Source organism: Rhamphochromis longiceps, linkage group LG23 (genome assembly GCF_057381845.1).
Source record: "Rhamphochromis longiceps isolate RC_006_pf linkage group LG23, R_longiceps_female_GT1.1, whole genome shotgun sequence".
NCBI classification, from domain to species: Eukaryota; Metazoa; Chordata; class Actinopteri; order Cichliformes; family Cichlidae; genus Rhamphochromis; species Rhamphochromis longiceps.
In genome coordinates this window covers 25671606-25687046 of record NC_140578.1, presented here as the reverse complement: position 1 = coordinate 25687046, position 15441 = coordinate 25671606, and the positions used below count along the sequence as shown (strand labels likewise).

The 15441-nt window shown below is 38.8% G+C and overlaps 1 protein-coding gene across 4 annotated transcripts in view; it reads right to left on the bottom strand.

The window, feature by feature from the left end:
* Positions 1–2259, bottom strand: part of LOC146642059 (SH3 domain-binding protein 4-A-like) — a 50412-nt gene extending 48153 nt beyond the window's left edge. For 3 of the 4 annotated variants that reach the window (XR_014909646.1, XM_085398619.1, XM_085398621.1), the window contains exon 1: positions 1979–2246. The gene's annotated coding sequence lies outside the window, so the exon portion shown is untranslated. Of the gene's footprint in view, positions 1–1978 lie in introns of all 4 variants that reach the window. The other variant, XM_085398620.1, reaches the window with a different exon arrangement.
* Between the last annotated feature and the right edge of the window lie 13182 nt (positions 2260–15441).

Sequence of the window (15441 nt, the reverse complement as noted above, 5' to 3'; positions counted from 1 at the left end):
GGCTCAACTCTTTATTGAAAAATCTCCAAATAATATGATGACGAGGCAAATAAAGGAGTATTATGGGCAACCATAATACTAGGACTTCTTCTGTTTTGTAGAAAACATTTAAAACGTCTTTTCTTTAAGTCTGCACACAGAGAAGCACCACGTTCTGCCAACCTGCTCATTTCTGCCCCGCAGAAATAAAGTAATAAATAAAAAAGCCTTCCTCTTGGCATGTGGTCAAGTACATTAGTCTGCAGAAATGCTCTGCCCTCAAATGCCGCCGTTCATCACCGGAGAAATTCATCCATAAAATATTACAATCGCCACTCTCTCGCCCCCTCGGGATGAATTTCCAGGTAAACGAGGCTCGCTAAGTGCTCAGTTTTAGTGTCACTTCCTCCTCCGCGCTGAAGGAGGTTCTTCAGCAAACGGCTGTTTAAGAAGAAGTGGCACTTTGCACACGTCAACCGGTCAGCTTCGGGGCGGCAAATCGCTTAAATTTGTGTTTTGATTGCTATAACTCACTTCCGATGTCTCGATTTCCAGCAGGAAAACAGCCAAGCGGTGCTTTACAAAGCATTAAGAGTTGAGTGATGGGGAAAAGTGATTATTCAGGGAAAATGCAAAAGGAGCTAATGGTGACATTAGCAGCATTTATAATTCCATGAAGGAGTTTAGCTCATTTTAAAGTGATAATAGAGGATGTGCTAATGTGACAGAGCTCCATTTTTAAAAGGAAGGAGATAATGAGAATATAATTGGTTGCTTTTGGACTTTTTTCCTCACCAACCCGAAGAGCTTCAGGTGTAAAAACGCGATTATCTAACTTCAAGGCAGCAACCCGTTCCACGAGGTCATGATGACCAATTTGCAGACTATAAAAACTAAGTATGCCATGTTTTATGGTGTGGGAAGCATGAACGTGATGTCAGTTTAATTGTGATTGGTTCATGTGGCAAGGTGTGTTAACTGAGATTCAGTGGAGGAGGCTGGGAAGAGGAGGAAAATGAGAGGGAGGAAAAGACAGGAAATAATGAAGGAAAGGGAAAGGACAGAGGAGGAGGATACAAAGGGGGAGTGAAGGTTTATAAGACAGAGGTGAATAAAAGGACAAAAGAGGATAGGGAGGAGAAGAGAAAGAGGACTTGAGGGAGTAAAGAGATGGATCAAGAGTAGGCAGTCAAAATCAAGTGGGAGAAGAGAGCAGGGAAAAAGGATGCAGCAGGGCTGGGAAGGAACAGGAGGGGGAGAATACCAGAGGGAAAAGAAAGGGGGAAAAGGGAGAATGCAGCAAGAGAAGAGTCAGGGAAAAAGTGCAAAAGGAGGAAGATGTGTCAGGAGGATGCTGAGGCAAAAAGAGAGGAGGAGGACAAGCAGATGAAGAGGAATAGGTGAAAACAGGACAAAAGGTCTCTTGCAGAAGTGTTTAACATGGAAAACACTCCTGTTAAACCTTGAAGCTGAGAGGGAGAGGATTTTGAGCTTATCAGATGACCTTACTTGCAGGGCTAAAGAGGTGCTGGAGAGGGCCGTGCACGCGCATAACAGCGTGTGCACGCGTGACAATAAGCTCTAATCGCCAAATTGCCATTTCCAGTCACTTTTTACTGTGCTGCTGCTGAACTTCTCCTTTTGAACCACCGCTTTAAAGACAGTATATAAAATAATAAGACAAAAAGGTCACGAAGGAAAACATGAAAATGTTGGAGGAAATAAAATAACAATATACACTATACACCATTAAAACAACTTATCAGAGAAAATGCTATTAAATATTAGTAAAACACTATAGAAAGTCATTATGGGGGATAAAAAGTCAGTGTGAAGCAACGCAACTGAATAAATTAATATAACGTGTATCATCATGTGAGTAAAGCCGAATTTGTCTCCATGCACAGTTCTGCTGAGGTAGCCACTAAACTGAGCGGTTAAGTACTTTGAAACAGAGTCAGAGGCTGTAATTCTAAAATTGGTTGTAATGTGAACTGACCTCCCGGCTGGCTGGAATTCCCGTGCGCTCAGAGAACGGTCCGAGTGAAGGTGAAGAGTGGAGCTGATGGAGAGCCGCGCGACGGTTCTTCTTCTGCTTTTCCCCCTTTTTTCCAGCGACATTTGCCTTAAAAAAAAACAACAATTTTTTGTTTTTATAAACGGTAAATTAGTGAGAAGAAAAAGTAAGAGCTTGTTTCTAGTCCGAGAAGTTTTTAACGATTACAGGCGATCTCAACTCCCTTGAACCGTCCGTCTCTGCTCCGCTCTGCCGGAGGACTGGGGACAGACGCTGGAGAGGAGTGGTGACGTCAGGACGAGGGGCGGGGCCATAACACATGCACATACATGCGCACATTGGATGGCTACACTAAAGTAATCTATTACTTTACTGAAGCAGTCTAATGAAAATTGTTTTCGTCTGATTTGTCACATATTCAAACAGAAATGTAAAGTTCACAACTAAAATGAAATTAAAAATGGAATAAAAAATACAAGGTAAAAGTTTGAAACAAAAATTAAGAAATTGAATTAAAAAATAGATTATGAAAATAACAACTGTCAAACAATAGTAGAAGAAATAGAATAAAGTAATCAAAGTATCAATAATAGTTAAAAATAAAAAAAGTAAAATAATAAAATACAAAGTAAAAACTTAAATATAATGGAAAAATCTTAAATAAAAGCTAATATTTATAAATAATTATAAATTATAAACTATAAACTACAAATAAATATTACATTTAGAAATTAAAAAAGTAAATATTATTAAATAAAAAGTTACATTTAACTTTCAAGTTAGAATGTGCAGAGTGTATACTAAACATAAAATGAAATTAATCAAAATTAGGCAAAAGTAAAAAATTAAGAGGTAAAAAGGAACAAAACACATAAATTATTAGATAAAATGAATCAAAAGAAAAAGAGGCAAATTTGTGATAATAAAACCCTCAAAAAGCTTAAATGTAGTAAAATGAATTCTAAATTGTAAAAAATAGAAGATAAACAGAACTGATGAAGAGAAATGATAAAGCACAAAGAAAATAAAACATAATATGTTTTAAAAAATAATAAATAAAAAGTTTATCTTATTAAACAGAAATTCCAAAGAAAATGCAAAAAAGAAAATTAGTAATAAAATGAATAAAATTTTAAAAAATTTAAAAAAAAAGTATAATAAATATAATCATGAAATGAATCAGAATTATTAAATATAAATATATAAATAAATGTGGCATGCCACTTGACTAACCCTTACCATGTCCATGATACATGTGACATAAAAGGAAGCCAAGTTTCATCTATTTAGTTCCAACACATGTTTCAATTTTCAGTAAACAAAATGAACCTGTTGTTATTTCCATAAATAGAGAATAAAATGTCAATAAACACAATAAAACTGTCCCAGGAGTCAGTAATGATCAGCACTGACTGAGGCTGTCTATAAATAAAGCTGATGGGTTAATGACTCATAGAGCAGGATGGTCCTCTGCTAATGAGCCGCGATTCATAGATGGTTTGGTGACTGAATATTGTAAGCGAGCTAAAATCCCTCTGTGGCTGCTGGGGTCTGGGTGACATTGCGATCAACATTCAGAAAAGTCAGAAAAAAATTAACTGTGCTTTAGTTAGTTCAGAATAAATGCTATATAGTGATATAGCATTTATTCTGTATCCCAAACCTCAGTAATTGAGATACTGTCAGCTAGTCAGCCAGCAAGCAAAATACCAGTCATAAATTAAACTATTCCAAAGCCCACTGACTGACTACTTTTAAGACTAAGTCCACCATCACACACAAAAGATCAAATCAAACACCTTTACCAGTCTGAATATAAAGTGGACTGAGGAAAAAAACACAAAAAGATCTGACTTTGATCAAAAAGCTGAGCAAACTGGACTCTCAGAGCTCTTTATGAACAGAGGAGATGAGTGGAAGAGATAAACGCCCACATGCTGCAGTGAGGTATCCTGTTGCCTCTCTGCTCCCCCTGCAGTCATGCCTGAGGGAGCTTTTAAAGGCAGAACCCAAAGTCTCCAACAAGCCCGCTAATTAGATCAACAGCTGGAGAAGGAGAAAGGGAGGAAATTAAAATGCAATGCCCCAATTAATCTCAGAAAAAAACCCCATCAGATTTGTATCCACTGCCTTCAGTTTATCACTCAAACCTCAAAGCGTCATATTTGTACCTTTGCACGCCATGCTAATTGTGTGAATCCATTTCACATGTGAACACGAAGATAGGATGAATCATTGCGTTTTATTCACGAGTTCTTTATCTTATTCAGTTCTCGCATTCACGTCTTATTTCACAGTTTGGTCACATCCCCCCAAAAAAGAAAAAGAAACAACCGGCAGGACTTTAGAAAGCATCGCTCTGTGCATGATGAATGCTGCAGCAGCTTCAGAAACATGAAAGCGCTGTGATTTATCTGACCAAACATCGCATGCTTTCTCACTCTGCTCTGTCAGGGGCCGACGGGGGTGCGATGGATATCTGTAAGGCGAGCTATGAAGTGACTGGAGATCAATGCAATGCTGATATCCATAAAGCGGGCTGAAGTCACCTTGGACCCTCACATTTCAAAAAGCATTTCTAAAAAACATTTTCAGTGTCTCAGACTGTGAATAACTGCAGTTAAATCATACAGGCTGAAGTTTTCATTTTTTTCCACATGACAAAACACATGATGCACTACAGGAAACTGAATCTGAACTGTTTTTTGAACAATGAATTATTCACATTTATCTTTGTTTGTGTGTGTGTTTTCTTTTTTATTTAAATGTATGCTCCAAAAGATTTAGAAAGTGAGAAATTTGCATTGAAAGATGACCTTGAATTTAGAGTTATGTTTCTGTTTTGTTTCTTTTTATGTACTAGTTTTGACATTGACCAGGCAAACTTTCTCCATGTGCATCACCTTGGGAAACACTTTAAATGGCGGCACAGATCTATCTATTTCAAAGCAAACACACTTTAGCTATTTACATGGAATAAATCAGATCGACATTGATCTTATTTTGGTTGCTTGTTTCTTTTGGGTCCTAACATACATAGAAGTTGAACTACACAGAGTTTTTGTACAGTAAGAGATGTTGGATTGGATTCCTAAGATTTTTGCAGTGACTTGGACAAACTCCTTGGCCAATCATAGCTTTTGGTGTTTCATTGAATTGCATGTCATCAAGGAAGCACCAAGGACCATCCATCCAATCAATACCAATACCAATCAAAGCTTTATTCGTCACATGCAGGTTGCCCTGCAGTGAAACGGGACCCCCCCCCCCCCTTACACATATAGCACAAACATTACATGGGGATACAGGTCGGAGATTGGTAGAATCAGAGAAAAAACATTGAAATGTACACTACAATGGGGAAAGTACAAGAGGAAAAAAAGAGACCCCAACTCATGCTATGCTTCCATGGTAGGACAGCATGAGAACAGGCCATGTGGTGGTAATGGAGCTTGTTCGAGCAAGAGGGGAGAGGGTACACCCTGCAGACAGTCTCTGTTGCAGGGCTAAGACAAAGAGAGAGAGAGACAGCAACTATTCAGACCTATGGCCGTTTTACCAACATGCATGTGCTGTAACTCATCGCTGTAAAAATCACATGGTGTTGGTTGTATATTCTTTGCAAGTTCTTTTAACAGCAATTTATTCTGGGAGCCCACATCAGCTAATTAGATCAAATGTACTATAGTGTAAATGTCAAATTTACCAATGCATTGTAGGATTTCAGCTAACTAGAAGTGTTTCGTGCAATTGGCAGTCATCTCTTAGATATGATGAAGTATTTTTCTTCACAAAAGAAACTACACAAATTACTGGTTATATAGAGGAAAATTGCACTATTACTGTAAAAATACTGTAAAAATAAAAACAACATCATGAGATTTTTACAGTATTTTCCTGGGGAAAAATTACAGTAGAAAAACTTTAAAAAATAAATGATAGTAATTTGCTTCACTTAAGTAGAAGCCTCTACCAATAAAACGCTGTAATCTGGGTTTGAATACAGACTGGGACCTTTCTGTGTGGAATTCTGTGTTCTCCCTGTGTCTATCTGGGTTCTCTCCGGGTACTGCGGCTTCCTGCTATCATCCAAACCATTCACGTTAGGTCAAATGGTGATTTTAAATTGGTTGTAGATCTTAATGATTTTCTGTCTCTCTGTTTTAGCCCTGTGATAGACTTTTGACCTGCCCAAGGTATATGTCGCTTCTCACCCTGTGAAAACTGGGAGATGCTCTGGGGAACTCCAGGTCTCAAGGGCCAGTTTCCTGCAGGTTTTACATATAACCATGGGTCAACACACCTGAATCAAATGATTAGTTCATTACCAGGCCTCTGGAGAACCTCAAGACATGTTGGCTGTATCCCAATTCAGGGTCTTCAGCCTTAAAGTACGCAGCCTCAACGATCCTCAAGGGCCGCGTACTTAAAGACCGCTAAGGCTGGAAGTGCGAGGCTTGTGAAATGGGACGGTCTAGCCTCCGTTGCGCTGCAAAGGTTGCCTAGCAACCATGATACTAACAGCTGGAAACGTGTCGTACAGCTTTGTTTGACAGAAATGAAGGAGAAAATCTTTTGTTCATTTGTTGGTTTCTTTCTACATGAGCTTTGATCATTCTCTGTAAGATTAAGCTCAGCTATTGAACGGCGTATATTTTAAAGTAAAGGCTTTAAAACCAAGTTAGTACAAACGTCACTAATGTCACATAACTTTGCCGACATGTGGCCAACAGTAATGTTTTAATGTTCTTCGTTATTAAACATTTGCACATAAATAAGTGACATAATATTCAGTATTTAAAGTTTACTCTTCGGGCGCCCCTCATCTGCCGTTTTTTTTCGGCAAAATTATCCACACCCACCGCCGCGCTATGCATTCTGGGATATGTTGGGCCATGAAGTCTACACCGCCACGTTCTTAAAATTCAGGGGAATTAAGGACGCATTTGAGGGCCGCATTTCGAGCAGCCTTCGAATTGGGACAGCCTTCGTCGCGTCGCGGTGACGTAATCGGCCTTAAAATGCGGCCTTTAAGGCTGCAGACCCTGAATTGGGACACAGCCGTTGAGGAGGTAATTTAGCCATTTAAATCAGCTGTGTTGGTTCAAGGACACATCTAAAACCTGCAGGGACACCGGCCCTCGAGGCCTGGAGTTGCCCACTCCTGATCTAAATCCTGCAGGACACCAGCTCTTGAGGCCTGGAGTTCCCCACCCTTGCACTAGAGGATCCGTGACCCTGAACTGGATAAGAATAGATGGATGGATGGATGGATGGATGGATGGATGGATAATCTACCTTTGCAATCATTGTAGTCATGACTAGAAGCAAATTTTTCCAGCAGGGATGTTAAATATAGATAAAGGTAAAACTCCTCAGCAAAAATAAAAAGCAAAACAAAAAACAACAGGCAACCATGAGGTCTGCTGATGTCTATCGTTTAATTTGTATAAATATATTGCAGCAGGGTAAATATTTCTCTTGAAGATTATTTTCTGTCTTGGGAGGCAGTAAAAGCACCTCATGTTTTTCTGCAAAGGTTGCTGATTGCAGTGCAAGATATTATTTAATGGAATTTTAAAAGCGCAGTTTGTTTTGCACATTTCAAGAACATTAAAGGCAAAAATTAAACACTGAGGGTTTTTTTCCCACACAGGAGACGACCCCTGAGAAATCTGGCCCTGAACGCTGGGAGTTGCATGAAGAGGTAAATGTTTTCTGGACACGACACGCTCAGAGCAGCCGTTGCTGCCCTGTAGTTCAGCACTTATTAGAGACCGAGGCTGGATTGGACGCGTCTATTCATGTGGGTTGAATGGGAACTGTGGGACGTGAAAAGGAGGCTTCTATTCATGGCTTTATCGAGGAGCTTCACTATCAGCATGGCTCACTTTGCATCAGAATAACTGAGCGTTTGCTTGTCAGCCAGGTTGGTTATGGGAAGGAACACCAGGAATTTGGTTTTTTCACATGCCACATGCAAAAACAGGAATGCCTGGAAAAAATGTAGTAAGCAGGAGCTTAAAGTAGAAAAAGAAAAGGCAGCAGAGCTTCTCTTAAGATTAGTTGTGTTCCCAAATAGTCAGAGATGTTGTAATTCTGTATGTATAAATATAGAAAAATAGTTTTTTTTTTTTAATTACTGAAAATTTTTAAAATGTAAAATGGACTGGTTCTTATATAGCTGGTTCTTTCCTACTCTGAGCACTCAAAGCACTTTATACATTCAAGCCAGCACTTTTTTTTCTACATGCTTCCTATCTAACATTCAAATTCATTCATACTCTGATGGATGAAAAAATACTACAACATTAGAATCATAGGGAAATATACCTAGCTAATTTTATGAATGAATGAGCATATATAGGGTCATGAAAATGAATGGACTGTGGAAAACCCCTGGACACAGGCTTACTTTTCCCACAGCATGACAAATAACAATCACTGAATTAGTGATTAAATCAAGCTACAGAAGCTCGTGGAAAAGAGTACATGCAAGATGTTGTTCCACGACTTTAGCTCTCTTTAATGGACATCCAGCTAAAATATTTTTTTTGCATTTCCTTTACGCAATTACATAATTGCTAAGTTCAACATCTATGAACTGCATTGGACTTGGTGGTCGGGGTCGATGGAGGGCTCACAGAACCAAGCTCCTGCTTCTGTTTTAGGCAGCAAGCACTGCTTTGGTTATTGTAACGAAGTCTTGTGGTTTGGTTAAATGTAAATGGAGTGTCTGGACTCACTTTGTGTCGGTTCACTAATATGACTCAACAGTTCCCGGTGCGCGAATAAACTACATAATAAACATAAAACCACAAAACAGTCTGCGGTGGATGTTTATTTGTTATTTAGGTAGTTAATAAGCAGGGTTTATCAGTTGTTATAAAAAAATTTAATCTTAGTGCTTTTGCACTGCAGGTCATTTTGGTACAAAACTAATGAATTTGTGACTTTCCATCATGGACATTGAAATATCCAGTCTTATTCCTTGAGAATAAGATAGAGAAATTAATGTATTTGGTATTTGGTGATTAGACTCTGATGACCCTTTTTAGCTAAATGGAACCAGATAGGATTTAGGACAGCCCCCCCAGAATCTAGACACTAAAGATGTAGCTCTGACTGAGGTGTCTGTGAGGTGGAGATGGGGAGGAGGTGGGTTGCACAAAGGAGAGTCTGAAAGGGAGAGAGACCACAGATTTAAACGATGCAAAGTGGAGGCTGATTTGTCTAAAGAAGGCAGGCAAGAAGATAGTTGGACTAGAGTAATGATGACAGTATTGAGATTGACAGCGTGAGGAAAAGGTAGTGAGGAAGAGAACAGAAAAACAGGCAGATGACTGATTACTGGTTTTCTTTTTTGAACTTGCACATTAGCTACATTTTAGCTACGTTTTAGCTACGTTTTAGCTACGTTTTAGCTCGTGGCCGGAGTCACGTCTTTGTGTTCCTCACTTCCTCTCTTAGCTCTCCACTGTGTGTTGGCTGGGTTTCCTCATATTGTGCAGATCTCTGTGCTCCCTACAATTATACTCAGATCTCTGAATGGAAAAGACTCAACATCTCTTGGAGGAGATCTTGGTTGATAGATTGGTCTGCAAAATTCACAGTTTTTATATGAAATATTCAATCCCAACTAATTTCCCTTCATGATAAAGTTAACTATTGCCATTTGAAAAAATAAGGTCTGGAGGTCAGTTAAGCTTCCTTGTTTAGTTTGTAGAAGTTGTTTAATTATTCCTGAGAGGAGGCGATAGTAGACACATGGTACAATAAAGACAAAGTAAACTCTATTATCTATGCAAACAGATGCCTTGTAAATGCACTGGAATTCTTTACAGCTGTATAAAACTTTTTGCAGAGACATCAAGATAATTCATCTTCCGGCTGTCTTCGTTCTATTACGTTCCCTTCCTTTCTTCTTTTTCACAACCCATTTCTGTTTCTCTTGCTTCCAGCTGTCCGTTTACGATGACTCCACACTTGAGGCTGCACAACCTGTTCACAGGAAATTACTTATTCATCATTTCCTCCGTTGAAGCTATGGAAAGGCCGTGGATTAAAGGCCTGTATCTTCAGGCAAACACACAAATACACACCTGAAATGTGGATGTAGCTTCTTCTGTCCTTAGGCAGCATTTTTCAGGATTTACTAATAATTCCTCGGTAGTAAATTTGCATTTAAGCAAACCATAAAGCATTTCAACAATCCCTTTGAGGTTTGGACACTACCCAGATTTGGAAACCCCTCCTCCCCCCACAAATATCTATTGTTTTTCAGTTTTTTTAAGTGCTCCTGCTTTTGATCCAATTGCAAACTGAAAGCTCCATCTGCAATTTTAAATACAGACAAAACCCACTCTGTCAACATGATGAAATGATGCCACGTTGAAAGGGAAGCCTTTGAATCTTTAAATCCACAAATCCCTGGTTAGTAAATGATTACCATTTCTCTCCCTAGATCCTCTGCATCAACCACGTTTCACATTTTGTGGTGCTGTTATGCAGAGGAACTTACAAAGAGAGCGAGCAGGAAGGGATTTGGATTTTCGCTCAAGGACACTCAGTCAAGATGCAACATGAGCAACAGAGGGTAATGATGTTTTTCCCACATAAATGGATGCATACTCCTTTGGCAGCAGCTTCAAGAGATGCAGATTCATCTCGGAAAATGAAAATGAGGGATGGCTGTTATTGAATGTGTCAGATCATTTGCAGCTTGCTCAGTTCAAGCTAAAGCTCACCATTCATTTTGAAGCATCCCCTGTAAATAGATAGAATAACCTTGTAAATGCCCATTTATAAGAGAGAGCTATGTTTAAGTATTTGTTTGACAGATTTATCAATGTTCCTGCAGTCGAGTGAAGATTCAGATTAATTCCTGTTTGTTTCATTTAAAGGTTAAGAGGCTGTAAGAAAGGCTTGCTAAAGTTGTTTGGGCTCAAGAAACACCTTTCTTCATATCAGCTGACCGACAAAATAACACTAGCAGATTTCTGTAAAACCGAAGAAAATGTGTCTATTTTGATATTTTAAAGTTTAAATAGGTCTGAATAGAGTCCGTGTGTGATGAGGTTTACACAGACTGTGGCTCAGACTGGTGAGGTGCTATTTATGCTTTATAAACAACCTTTTCAATGTTTCAAGGATAAAAACTGTTCCTGTCTTTCATTTTAATCAATTCATTAGGTGCTGCTGATTATTTGGATGCTAAATCAACCTTTACATGTCCTATCACTTTAGCTCAGAAAGGCCATAACTTTATAAGTACATGCACTTACACTAGACGTATTTCCTACTTTCTTTTTCCTTTGCCAGTGCTACATGTTCCTAACAAGTTCCAATAAATCCATTTATTTTTGTAATCTAATCTTAAAGACACATGGGACTGAATCTCGTCACAGAGAGTAAGGACTGCATGGATATAACTGATTCCATTAATAGAAAAATACTTTCATATTGACTACTTGTGTTATATGCTTACTCTAGAGTTACATGAAATATAACTATATTATAAGTATATAAGTACATTAAAGTATATTAAAGTATATTAAAAAAACATATACTTACATTAGCATAGTAAAGTTGGAGGATGAATACTAACTTTTCCCACCTGCAATAAAAGTTAACATGAGGGTTCCCAATGGTCAGGGACACATGCAATTGCATGGCAGGAACAAGATGCTGAAAACAAACATAACTTCAGTGAGGAGAACACCTGAGATAATCCATCCCCGACATGAGGTTAGTCATTAATATACTGTATATATAGTGTATATGTAGTAAAATATACTATTTTTAGGGGCTTGTTCAAATCAAAGCATTAAACATGTTAAAAAGGCAACAGCCTTAATGAACACAGTGTAATTTGGAACCGGATGCACGGTTTATATGTCATCACTTAACAAGTGGATAGTCAATGAACCTCGTTATATAACTGCTAACATTTTAGATTTATTTGTTAAATTAATCTTGGTTGATTCAGGAGTTCATTCCAAGTGTTGAATATGCATTTCATAGTTTTTCACTGGAACTCTCACATGTTGGTGCAAAATGAAGGAAAGTCCGGAGAAGAAACCTAAAATTGATGATGACAGAATTATCTCCATGATTGAGAACTTCCCATCTAACCAAGCCACTCTGGACGAGAAAAGAGTATCATTGCCAAGGTCTACAAGAGACGGCTTCATGAATAGAAATATAGAGGGTTAATAGCAACTGAAGGCAGCTGTGGTAAAGGAATGGATGAGGATCTAAAGAGAGGTGTGGTGATGTTCATGGGTTCTCGACTTCAGGCAATCAAGGACTTAATCCAAGTATTAAAAACAGTTACCCATCTATTCAGATCAAAATAATAACCCAGCAAATATTTCTGCTTTTAGCTTTCAAAGATGAAATACATGTTTAACTTAATACAGACATAAAACTCTCTTTACCAGCAGCCGCCAAATGAAGTTTCAAATTGATTTGTGAGTCTTTATGTGAAGATTCTGGGCTGAAAAATGTCAAAGGGAAAATGACTGCAGCTTTAAAGATTGCATTTCTTTTTAAAAGGTAATATTTGTCTTCGACTGTGTGCTCCTCTGCGGTCTGAGGCGCTTACCTCAGTGCAAAAGCAAACACTTTACAGCTGGGGGCTAAATCTCATGTGGGGCTTCACTCTGCGATCAATCAGAGCTCGGCCAGAGAGTCCACCTCGGTAATGTAAATCAGCACTATAGAGCTGGACCCGCTCACATCTCCTCTCTGTGGGGCCTCCTTTGTAAACTCATTATCTCCGAAACCTCAGCGGTGTCCACTTGAGTTCAACACCAATTACCCACAACCCTCTCTGTCCACAGGCTTCCCATGGCAACCAAAGCTTTCCAACTGTATCACTTGAGAGTTTAAGAGGCTGGGAAGAAGTAAAGATAAAAGAGTTAATGGGGGAGTGATGAGCTCCTAATTGTAATCCATAATTTATGTTCATAACCACACAGTTCTTTACTCCATTAGTGTAAGGTGGGAATTAATCTGAGTCAGCCAAGCTTATGAGTCAGTTAATTTTAGATCAATTCAGCCGTTCAAACTGCACAGAAAGTAAATGTGATTTGAAGGCTTCAGTACCTGATAGTTTCCAGCTGAACGTGAGACAGGAATGTACGTCAGTGACCTCTGTTGGTTTCAGCACCTGTGACATTTTAATTCTGTTGATATTGTGCAGGTATAAATCACAGCTGGCATTAAAATCCTGTTTGTACGCGTCCGCAGCAGATGTTTGAACTTGTTTCTGTAAATATCACTGACTACGTTAAAATGCCACGGATGCATTAAGGACAAGAGGCCCCGTGGATGTTGATATACATGTTGGCACCTGATTTGAACGCTGCTCAGCATATGCCGAGAAAGTTTTCCAAACCATGAGCTACCCTGACAAAGTCCGAGAAGTTGATAAAGGTCATGAAATTTAATGTTCACATGAAATAATGCTTCTACCTTGGAAGAGTGACAAAGGTATTCAAGTCACTTGGGATCAAATCGTATGCTAGAGCAGGTTTGGATGGTTCACAGTTTAAAATGACCCTTTTAAAAAAATCTTATACTGGGCCTTTACCCTCAGTCATCAGTCATCTACTGTCTATTTAAAGTCATTGTAGCTCCTCCCCCTACAAACCCACACGTCCCTGAAGCCAACTTTCTTCTGATTGGTTGCATCTCTAAAGGTTGGAACACTAAGTGGGTGTGGCTTCTGTGCTCGGAGCCAGAGCTTCTGTGCGTGAGATCATCATGTAATCAACATCTGCTCTCACACTACAATGTTAGTTCAGTCAGGCTGTGAAGTCCAGCTCAAGACAGTCGTGGCAGATCATCTTATCTGAAAGCTCCACTGACACCCTTCTACACATCCAATGTGCAGGTCTAATTTAAGACTGGTTATTTAGGCTGCTTTAGTCTCCCCATGATTGCTGCTGCCTCTGCAAGCCACTTTGCAACCCATTAATAGGAATGAATGTTGACTGTAGTGGTCCAGACTAAAATTAATTCATTTGTAGTTGAGGAAATTTTGCAACATGTTCCTCACTAACAATATCACGGAACAATGAAAACAGTATTTAAAATCATTTACAGTAAAAAGAACAAAAACAAAACACTAAAATATGGTACAATTGTTTTTCTCAATGATATGAATGAGTGTCTACAAGCATCTCCCTGTTACCCCAGAAGAGCTAAATTGCCTGTCAAACCATCCCTTTTCAGATTTATGAACTTAAAAAGTGGAAAGAGATGCTGTTATGAAAGAGGCGGAGGGTCAAAACAGAGAGAAGAAGATTCATGGATTACCCGGATTAGTACGAACATGGTTTAAATCCCAGTGACAGTCCGACTTGAAAGCTGTCAGTTGGTGACTCAGCAGTGGGAGTTTGATGCAGTAGAAGAGCTGACTTTAACAACGTGACTGCAGAAAGGGCACAAACTAATCACAAAAGAAGCCAAGAAGGAGCTAATAAACACTCAAAAGTTCCTGAACCACATTAAAACTGTGAGTTAAATGAACTCTTACGACTTCTGCAAACTTTATTAATTAACTGGATTAATTTGAACAAATTGTTTAGATGGTGTCAGTTTAAAAAAAAAAAGCTGCTTACTTATGTTGGTGATACCAAAATTTAATACATATTTGTCAGTGGTACTGGCACTTTGGATTTAATCAGTTTTTTGCTAAGTTCTTCTCTTCAAGTTCTATTGTAATTCATGCCATCATCAAAACATCTCATTTAGTCTGGGTGACCAAAGTATTCTGAAAGTTTGAGTTTTCATTGAACAACACGATGGTGGTGCCAAAGCCAACTTCAGTGTTTTGATGTGACACGAAAAAACATTGTCCAATCTGCTCCAACCTCTATTTGATAACAGTCCTGGTCTGAAGACATCTAAATGCCAATATTAAATTATAGGATCACAGAGTGACAAATGGTGGTATAGCAATGTTTGACTGAAACTGATGTCATTCTACACTTCAAAGTAAAAGTTTTGCCTTACCATTGAAACCAACACATTTGAAAAGCTGCAGCTTTTAAACTGAAGGCGAATGGTTTCCATTTCTGGTTTTGTTTGCCTCCATCATAGCTTCACAATTGTTTAGCAAGTGATCGGTAAGAGTTTGCAAAAACTTGGTGCTTTCTGTAGAAACTACAGTCAACTGTGACCCACTCTGCTAGTGACCGAATCACTTGCAAGGATGTTTTTGGTGCAGCACTATATGTTTCTTTGTAACTAGTTTCAAATATCCACAGCAAGCAACTTTCTACAACTACTTTCACAACCAGCACCTGAAAACACATTTGTCACCAACCAGATTCTAGACCTGTGCGAACTCCTCACATACTGGAGCAGTGCTTTAAAGCTAGCTGGACAAGCTGAAATTTAAACTCTTAACCTGCAATTACAAGTGGCTATCTAAA